The sequence below is a fragment of the Mandrillus leucophaeus genome, unplaced genomic scaffold (assembly GCF_000951045.1).
Source record: "Mandrillus leucophaeus isolate KB7577 unplaced genomic scaffold, Mleu.le_1.0 Scaffold195, whole genome shotgun sequence".
NCBI classification, from domain to species: Eukaryota; Metazoa; Chordata; class Mammalia; order Primates; family Cercopithecidae; genus Mandrillus; species Mandrillus leucophaeus.
This window is the reverse complement of record NW_012101976.1, coordinates 1,249,554-1,260,336: the sequence shown is the minus strand read 5'-3', so window position 1 is coordinate 1,260,336 and position 10,783 is coordinate 1,249,554. Positions and strand designations below refer to the sequence as shown.

Here is a 10,783-nt window from a genome sequence, read left to right as displayed (position 1 = left end):
CTCATAGACATATAATCAGTGCTATGAGTGGTACTGATTGGATAATCTTTCTGTCATTTCCTGTGCTAGGAAGGAAAATACATGTACAGTCAACTTCCTTGAGGGTTCTTTCTTTTGCATCAGGATATCTCAAACTCCTGCCCTTATAACACCTGTAAGAGAATCATCTGGGATGCTTGCTCACTCTGCATACAGACCCTTTAGAATCAGAATCAGAATCCCTGGGGCTGGAACCACAAAATGAAATGACATTTCAACAAGTTTGTCATCACCTAAGAGAAAATAGGTGAGTATTTGGATACCTATGATACAAAGTATCATAGGTACTATGATTAGAAAAGAATGATTTGATTATTTTAAATGATGTGTTTTTAAAAATTTTATACATGAAGGGCTGGGCGCAGTGTCTCACGCCTGTAATCCTAGCAGTTTGGGAGGTCGAGGCGGGTGAATCATTTGAGGTCAGGAGTTAAAGACTAGCCTGGCCAACATGGTGAAACCCCGTCTCTACTAAAAATACAAAAATTAGCCAGGCGGTAGTGGTGTGTGCCTGTAATCCCAGCTACGGGGAAGGCTGAGGCAGGAGAATTGCTTGAGCCTGGGAGGTGGAGGTTTGGTGAGCTGAGATTGTATCACTCCACTCCAGTGTGGCTGATGGTGGTTTAACCATCACCAAGATGTGTTCTGAGTCCAAATATTAATATTAAGGACATTGTTGACATTGTCTCAAAAAAATTAATGAACACAGAAAAGTACAAAAAGGGAGAGAAATCACCCCAAATCTCATGACCCCAAGAAATAAACCTCCTTAATATTAAGTGAACAGCATTCCTTGCTATGCACAAAGGTGGCTAGAGACTTCAACAGACACTTCTAATCACACAAAATGAGGTTTTAAAAACAAGAAGTAGCAAATTGAATGTAAATTTATCTGAAGAAAAAGAAATGGAAGTGAAATGGAAGGAACTGGTCAACTCAGATAAATGTAGTTTTTCCTCACCAAAAATCAGTTTCTAGAACATCTAAGAAATCAAAGGTGATGAAAAATATTAAGGTTTTTATATATATATATATATGTAAAAGTCTTTACAGTTGATTGGGCCTCTCATGAAAAATTTGTACAGTCACTGCAGATAAAGTCATTGTGAAATCTTTACTGCTTTTGCTTTTTGTCAGCACTGACGTTGGCCTTTGTAGTCTCTTGACTTCATTCTGCCCTTGCATTCCTTTTGCTGTTTTCTTGAGGTCGTCTTCTTCTCATGCCAGCCATGTCTTGCAAGTCTATGTTTGAATTCATTTTTCTTTGCATAATCCAAACCAGATAGCATGCCAAAGCCCATTGTTTAACCACCACCAAAATGGGTTCTGAGTCCAAATATTCATATGAAGATAACGGCCATTGTGGTCCTGTACATTTTGTTGCCTTCCCGGGATGAAGGACATTGGTGACCATTTGTTTCCTCTGGAGTGGTTGGTTGGTCATTAACTTCCTGGTCCAGATAGTTACTGTGTCATTCATCATGGTAGTTGATCCTTGGGTAGTTAGGGAGGAAAATAAACAAGAGGTTATGTATTTAAAACCACATGTTTCAATTTTAGAGCTGATTGACTTAGTAAAGGGCATTAGCACATCTACTTCCTACAATCCCTCCCATTACCTCTGGAAACTAGTTATTTCTAGCTTGTTTTATGTTGTTAAGGTTGACCACCTTTTCTTTCTGTTCTGTAATCATAGTCCTATTTTTAAATGGATTCACCTCTCATCAGTAGCCTTTTGTCATGGTCATTCAATTCACAAGTTGCTTATTTTTTAATTTCTTGGCTGACTAAATTTTATTATGAAGGCTTTTATTAAAAAAGCTCAGAAGTACTGTATTCTCTAAGTTGTTGAACATGTCATAGTGTCTTTTGCCTATTTTGATTGGTGGATAATTTAGCTGGCTATAAAATTTTTGGATTACACTCTATTTCCCTTAGAAATTATAGGCACCCATCCACTGACTTATTTCATTGTGCTTTCTTTTTTTTTTTGAGATGTAGTCTCACTCTGTCACCCAGGCTTGAGCACAGTGGCGTGATCTTGGCTCCCTGCAAGCTCTGCCTCCTGGGTTCACGCCATTCTCCTGCCTCAGCCTCCTGAGTAGCTGGGACTACAGGCACCCGCCACCATGCCTGGCTAAGTTTTTTTGTATTTTTAGTAGAGACGGGGTTTCACTGTGTTAGCCAGAATGGTCTCGATCTCCTGACCTCATGATCTGCTGGCCTTGGCCTCCTAGAGTGCTGGGAATACAGGCGTGAGTCACCGTGCCCAGTCTCATTGTACTTTCTACTAACCCCCTTACCCTGGCCTCTTCCATCTTGTCTTTTTCTCTCCCAGTAGTTTCTTCATGAAGAGGCCATGTGCTATATTCCATGAGATATTTCACATTCAAAGAAGACTTCTTGTATACTCTTTTGATGATTTGGGAATCACTGTCTTGATTTATAAGGGAGTTTGTAATAAATACTGTAAAAGAGAAACACATAATGTATTTTGAGACATTAGAGAAAGGAGGAACCACTTCTATTAATATTTGGGGTTAGCAGGGAGGGCTTAGTTAAGAGGTAACATTTGAACTAAGCCTTGAAAGAAGGGAAGTATTTGGACATGCAGTAATGGGGAGGGAGTAGAAGCAAGGCATGGTGGTTAATTTTATGTATCAATTAGACTGGGTTACGCGGTGTCCAGATACTTGGCTACACTTTATTCTGGGTGTGTCTCTAAGGGTATTCTGGATGAGGATAACATTTAATTGGTAGACTGAATAAAGCAGATTGTCCTCCCCAGTGTGGGTGAACCTCATCCAGTCATCCAAAAGGTAGAGTAACAGAGAATTTGCTCTCTTTACCTGGTTATATTTAAGCTGGGACATCAGTCTTCTCCTGACTTTAGATGTGGACTCGAGTTGGAACTATATCATGGCTGTCCTGGGTCTCCAGCTTGCTGACTGCAGACCCCAGGACTCCTTAACCCCCATAACCATGTGAGCCATCCCTTAACAACAAATCAATCTGTCTCTCTCTATGTATATAGCTCTATCTCTATCTCTGTGCTCTTTCTCTGGAGAACCTAGAGTAATACACAAGGTTATCTTAGAGAAGAGGATGACCCAAGGAAAAGCATGGAGGCAGAAAAGTGCAAAGAGGGTTTGGGAAAACTGGGGTCCTGATGGGGAGTTTGGATTTCACTCTGTGTAGCATGGAGAATCCTTGAAAATATTCAAAAGGTGAAATTGTATTCGTGGGAAAACACCAGGAGTATGTGAAAAGAAAAACACACATTCCATTTTAACTTCACTGAAGGGGGCATCAAAAGGATGCATTGGGGACATCGGTTGGAGGGTGGTTGAGGCCATATCTGGAGGATCTTTACTTCTAGGCTGAGTCGGAAGTTATCTTTCTGGGGAGTGGGAGATCATTAAAAATCTTTGCGCTCCACTCAAGAAATGGTTTTGCTAACAATGGCAGTGTGATGATGGTGGTGGTGGTGGTGGTGGTGGGGAACTGGTGGCATGAATTCTAAGTGGGTTTCTGCTGTTCTAGCCGAGAAAGGTGGGGAATGGACTTTAAGTAGAGTAATACAGATGTGGGAATCAACTGCATGGAGGAGGTAGTTACAGGTGATGAGATGGTTCAGGGACAAAGTTTGGTAGGAGGAGAAAAGATATTAGGTGGTGCAAAAATAATTGCTATTTTTGCCGTTAATTTTAACAGCAAAAACTGCAATTACTTTTGAACCAACTTAATAGGATGCAAACTTCAGAGTCATCTGCATCAGAGGGATTGATGAAGATCAACAAAGTTTGGGAACACAGGAAAGGAGCAGAGAGGGTAATGACTTGAGGGCATAGCAGGGATAATCAAGGTATTTTTTGTTAGCATGTGGAGACTTAAGCATGATTATATGTTAAACGCCTGGCACATACATGGTGCAAAATATTTATGAGTCGAATGATGAGTGAAGGTGGCGAGTCATAGGAGTTCCAAGGGAACAGGTGATAAAGGGAGGTTTCAAATGAGGCACAAGTGGAGAAGGTAGCTTGGGAAAAGGAGAAGGATGCTTCTCTTTATAAGATGGGAAAGGCAGAGGAAGAGGGTCAAGATAGAGTGATCTAGGGGTGAGGTGGAAGTGAATTGAGAGAACTCAACTCTGAGTGGGCTCTGAAACCCCTAGGGATGGGTTTGGGGGGCTTTCAGATACGGAAGAGGTTTAAAGTCAATTACTATAGCAAATATGGTTCGGAATTTATTTGTGATGCTTAAAAATATTGCTGAAGAGAAGTGAAGTCTACCCTAGAGTTGGATGGTGAGATTATTATTATTTTTTAAATCTTTTTTATTATTATACTTTAAGTTCTAGGGTACATGTGCACAATGTGCAGGTTTGTTACATATGTATACATGTGCCATGTTGGTGTGCTGCACCCATTAACTCGTCATTTACATTAGGTATATCTCCTAATGCTATCGCTCCCCTCTCCCCGCTCCCCACAATGGACCCCGGTGTGTGATGTTCCCCTTCCTGTGTCCAAGTAATCTCATTGTTCAATTCCCACCTATGAGTGAGAATATGCAGTGCTTGGTTTTCTGTTCTTGCGATAGTTTGCTAAGAATGATGGTTTCCAGCTACATCCATGTCCCTACAAAGGACATGAGCTCATCCTTTTTTATGGCTGCATAGTATTCCATAGTGTATATGTGCCACATAGAAACAAAAAATTTTGAAGCAATTTAAAAGAGAAAAAATGGTGGGAGAGTTGAAATATCACACAATAGTAATAGAGTCAAAGCTGTCAGTGTTCACAGATTCATGCTTAGGAATGATACGTTGCTTGAGTTTTCTTTTCGTTCATACCAATTTACAACATTTAGTATTAAACGAAATAAAACAATAATAAACACTTTTTTTGTTAAACCATTTTTTTTCCAAGACAGAGTCTTGTTCTTTCACCCAGGCTGCAGTGCAATGATGCAACCTTGGCTCACTGCGACCTCCACCTCCCGGGTTCAAGTGATTCTCCTGCCTCAGCCTCCCAAGTAGCTGGGACTATAGGCATGTACCACCATGCCGAGCTAATTTTTTGTATTTTGGTAGAGATGAGATTTCTCCAGGTTGGCCAGGCTGGCCTCCAATTTCCTGGCCTCAAGTGATCTGCCCACCTCAGCTCTCAAAGTGCTGGGATTACAGGCGTGAGCCACAGTGCCCGGCTGACACCAATTCTTTTCAATTTTTCACTATTGTATTTTGAGGTTCAACCCAAAATGATTATCAAATCAAAATAATTAATTAAGTTTACTATTAAATAGGAAAAATAATGACAACTATAATGACCTAAATGACAGTCTGTTATGCTTTAAATATAAAGAATCAAATCAAGTAAAATATGTCATTCCAATATGTCTTTCAGCTATTATATACGACATCAGTAAATTGATTACAGCAAAACTTCATCCACCCAGTTTATTTAAAATTATTAATTTAGATTGTATTGGTCTATATCTACTTGTGTTAATCTATGTCTACTTTTATTTGTATATGCTCAAGTGTAATCCTATGACAGCTACATCCTATGTGATTCAGCCTCAGAGCACCCCAGATTCAAAGAATCCCAATGCAAATACTCATTCCACTCTTTGCCCAAGGCTCTTGAAAAACTTAAAAGATATCCACAAAGAACTTTTCTACACTTATTTTTAAATTTCTTGGCTTCTCCTATTCACTAATATCTCAAAACTGGTGGAGTTCTCACTTTACTACCTCAGAAGACATTTCTTCCTTCTATTCATGAGTTCATCTCCAAAATCTTTCACTATCACCTGTTCTCCCATTTCCTCTGCACTTAGCCCTTTCTCCTAAAGTTCTTCAGCTAGTTTCATCCCTCACCACCACTATTCTAGACTCCTGAAGTGAATGTTGAACACGTAGTCTCTCCCACCCTGAGAACATTTTTCTCCATGATTCATTCTGATAAGGTTTGGGAGACAAGGTAGGTACATTGGAGAATCAGAATTGTTTTAAAAGGGCAGAGACCAAGTTGACACTTTATTGAGCAGGGGAAGAAAAAGGCTGAGACTTATGAATCCTATCACCTAGATAACATTATAATCTTAAAAAATAGTGTTAGAAAATGCCCAAGGGAATTTTCTTTTGAAGTAAGTCCATATGAGATGGTGAGATTATTTAGTGGAACTACCAGATCCATGTGGTGGTTCTTTCCACTATCATTCAGCAGCCCTTGGACAGTTGCAAGGCAAGTCATCAATGGGGTGTGGAGATTTTCCAGGTGGGTGTGGTTGAAGGCAGGGAAGAACAAGTTTAGGAGCACATTACAAGAAGAAGGTGACTGTGAGGTCCAGGCTGAGCAGGAAGGTAAAATAAGAAGGAAACATGAGGTTGTAAAGAGAAGTTTAGAGGGATGAGGAGGCAGGATAGGTGAACAGTTGCAGGATGTAGCTAGAGTGGCGATGTTAGATCTTGGGGCCAGAGAGCTTTACAGTGATGATGAAGATCAAAGAGAGGGCATTAGAATCAAGCTATAAAGAGCCACTGTTTGATGTCAGGATGTGAGGATGCTGCAGGTGGATGTCTGTGCATTGATGGTGAGAACGTGGTCACCCTGGCCCTGCTGGGTCTTTGCTAAGGAGACTGCTCTCTGTTCTTGGGGCCGTTTTCATCACCTGATTAGAGCACTGGTCCCTAAATGGTGTTCTTTGGACCATCTGTATAAAATGTTCATGAGTCAAGGATAAAATGGAAAACCAGAAAATGTCACAGAAATGTGCCCGTTGATGAAAGACCACCTACTTGTCCTTTTTGGAGGATTGTTCTTTATTCTGAAATTGTGTATATTCTATTCTGTTAAAAAATTTTTGTATTTGCATAATTTTTTCTCTTTTATGAAATGCCATGGAGTAGAAATTTGTAATGTATCCAGTTCTCCTGTCTTCATGCATTGCAGTGTGGTAGGGGAGGGGATGTGGCTAGTACTGGCCAACAGGCTGGGGGCAGAGGTGCAGTGTAAGACTTCTATCCTGGAGCATTTAATTCCTAGTATAGGGCTCTCTAGCATTCTTCTCCCTCTGTTCCCTGGTTGGTGATACTTGAGGTAGTGCAGACCCCATTAGCGTTAGTCTTAGGGTGAGTTTGATGGGAAACAGAGCACCTCACACCTCCCTGCAGATGTAGCATGAGTGCGAAAAACAACTTCTGTTGTTTGAAGTTACCAAGATTTAGGAGTTGTTTGTTATTGCAGCAAAACCTAACCTATTCTGACTGATCATGGTGGAATTTCTGTGTGTGTGTGTGTGTGTGTGAGAAACTGGTAGTTTAAAAAAGTTCCTTCTTACCAAAAAGAAAAAAAAATAGCAACCTTATGTTGGTTCTCAAATTAAAAAAATATTTTTACTGGTTTATAAAATAGAAAAATCTGAGAATCTGTAGCTTAGAGAACTACAGTGTGGGATGTCTTTAAAGACCAGGTTATTTTATCAGCTCCTCACACCACTTTATAGAAGCTTAGCCAAGACTTGGACTATTTCAGTCTTTTCCATTCCACATTCCACGGACTCTTGAAGAGACATTGATAAAATGATGCAGCCATGAACCACCCTAACTCAATCCCTCTTTTACTGCAGAATGAGCTTCTTGCTACAGTGATACTTGAACCCCTTAGATATATTCTGTACTAATTATATTAAAACACGACCAATGCTTTTGCTTTGTTGCCCCCCAAATTAAACACCTTAATCATGCGAACACAGAGAATTGGATTTAGTGTGACTGATTCCCAACTGTCAGTAAGAACATAATTAGATTATATTTTTTTCCAGTTCAAATAAAAGAAAATTGACAATAAAATGCTGATCAATATGTGTAGCTCAGGAGGTAGAGCCTGCTCTGAGATGCAGAAGTATTTGTTTTTTGTTTTTGTTTTTAGATCTATATTCTTGAGTAAAGAAAAAATCCATCTCTCTTTCCTAGATGGGGAAGACTTGCAGAGCTGGGCTTGGCAACAGCCTGACTGTCAGAGGCTGAATTAAACAAATAGGTGCCTCCCTGGAGTGAATGGTACATTTCTCCTGTTGGGGGGACTGTGCTTTTATGGTGGACTTTGCTTTCTGTCTTGGTCTCCGGATGTGTGTATCTGTGGGTGGATGTCTGCATGTAAATGGCAGTGTATACACGTGTGGGTGTGTGTGTACAAAATTCCCATGTGAATCTCAGCTTTGTGGGGATCTCGGGGTCTTGAGCCCAGCAGATGCCATTTGAAGAAAAATCACTTGAATACGAGACAGAAAGAATGGAAACCAAATCCTAGCTCTAAAGGTACCAGGCTGATTAAAAAAACAAAACAAAACTGGATTTTCTTTGTTTTGGACTCTACCTGCCTCCAAATGACATTTCTGTTTCCTATGAAATGATTAGAATGAAAGAGATCCCGAGCACAAAAGAGCAGATACTGTGTGATTCTGTGTATGTCAGGGTTTCAGCTGCGACCCGGCTGACATTTTGGCTCAGCAATTTCTCTGTTGTATGTGTGTGGGTTCCCTGTACATTCTAGGATGTTGAGCGGCATCTCTGGACTCACTGGATGCAGTAACACAACTCCCCTCAAGTAGAGACAACCCCTGTGTCTCTGGATGTTGCCTAATGTCCCCAGGGGGCAAAATAGCCCCCATCTGAGAACTGCTGCTTTCATAAAGTACAATGTCAGGTGGAATTGGTGGAGGCTGTTGGTTGTCAGGGGTTAGTAGAGATGGAAGAGACCCCAGGAATATTCTGGAAGGGGCTGTAATGTTCTTTTTCTTGAATTGGGTGTTGGTAATATGGAGATGTTCAGTTTTTTTTTTTTTTTTGAGGCAGGATCTTGCTCTGTCACCCAGGCTGGAGCACAGTGGCACCATCATGGCTCACTGCAGCCTCTGCTTCCTGGGCTTAAGCAGTCCTCCCACCTCAGCCTCCCGAGTAGCTGGGACTACAGGCATGTGCCACCACTATTGCCTACTTATTTATTTATTTATTTATTTTTTGTAGAGATGGGGATCTCATTATGTGCCCAGGCTGGTCTTGAGCTCCTGGGCTCAAGCAATCTGCTCACCTCAGCCTCCCAGAGTGCTGCAATGACAGGCATGAGCCACTGCGCCTGGCCAGTATGTTCACTTTGTAAGAAAATTTACTGTGTTGACCTCTTATATGTGCACATTTGTGTTTTTTTTTTTTTTTTGAGACGGAGTCTTGCTCTGTTGCCCAGGCTGCAGTGCAGTGGTGCAATCTCGCTCACTGCAAGCTCCGCCTCCCAGGTTCACACCATTCTCTTGCCTCACCCTCCCGAGTAGCTGGGACTACAGGCACCTGCCACCACGCCCGACTATTTTTTTTTTTTTTTGTATGTTCAGTAGAGACGGGGTTTCACTGTGTTAGCCAGGATGGTGTCGATCTCCTGACCTCGTGATCAGCCTGCCTCAGCCTCCCAAAGTGCTAGGATTATAGGCATGAGCCACTGCGCCCGGCCTATGTGCACATTTCTTTAAGTAATAATTCAGTAAAGCATTTAGAAAGCTTGGTCATAAGAGGAGTGATTTGTAGAATGACTGGCGTGAAAGCTGATCACCTTCATTTGAACTACTCTGAAATGAGCACCAGGGGCCACCAAGAGGAGCCTTTCAAGGTGTCATAGCCAAGGGTAGGAGTGTGTTGTGTACATCTCTGCATAAAGGATTTGCTGGTTACATAGAAGAATGAAGCCTCCTTCTGAGGACAGAGGTAGCAAAGCAAGGGGATGTCCAAAGCATTGAGCTTTCTAAATGGACTTTGCTAAAATCTCGTGGATGACTCATGCTGTTAACATACACCCGTGTACATATTGTCCATATAAACATTAATTCTGTAACAAGGCCCACACATAAGGTTTTTTTTGTTTTGTTTTGTTTTTGTTTTTGTTTTTGTTTGTTTTTGAGACAGTTTTGCTTTATTGCCCAGGCTAATGTGCAGTGGCATAATCTTAGCTCACTGCAACATCTGCCTCCTGGGTTCAGGCAATGCTTGTGCCTCAGCCCCTGAGTAGCTGGGGCTACAGGTACACACCACCACGCCTGGCTCATTTTTGTATTTTTGTAGAGATGGAGTTTCACCGTGTTGGCCAGGCTGGTCTCAAACTCCTGGCCTTAAGTGATCCGCCCACCTCAGCCTCCTCACATGTTGGGATTACAGGTGTGAGCCACTGCACCTGGGCCCACACATAAGGTTTGAGTTGAGATAGAGAAACTCTGGCAAGACTGAAGTATTTGGCCATAGTCTCTGGGAAATATCCACAATTTCTGGAATCTTCTCTACTTCTAGAGTTCCCACTTTCTGTCTGTCTCCTGTTTATTCGACGAACTTGTATGGAACCACAGTGTGCCTAGAACTTGCCAGGTGTGGAGGATAAAAAGATGACTGAGGTCGGGCATGGTGGCTCACGCCTGTAATCCCAGCACTTTGGGAGACCAAGGCAGGTGGATCACTTGAGGTCAGGAGTTTGAGAACAGCCTGGCCAACATGATGAAACGTCTCTATTAAAAATAGAAAAATTAGCCAGGCATGGTGGCACGCACACGTAGTCCCAGCTACTTGGGAAGCTGAGGCAGGAGAATCGATTGAACCCAGGAGGGTTCAAGCAGATTTTGCAGTGAGCTGAGAGCACGCCGCTACATTCCAGCCTGGGAGACAGAGCAAGATTCCATCTCAAAAAAAAAAAAAAAAAAA

General features: G+C 41.7%; 1 pseudogene across 1 annotated transcript; it reads right to left on the bottom strand.

Moving 5' to 3' along the window:
- Positions 1-920: 920 nt before the first annotated feature.
- LOC105538576 lies at positions 921-2,005 on the bottom strand (annotated as a pseudogene). Its single transcript, XR_001005934.1, has one exon. The product of XR_001005934.1 is annotated as a 40S ribosomal protein S24 pseudogene (transcript).
- Positions 2,006-10,783: the final 8,778 nt, after the last annotated feature.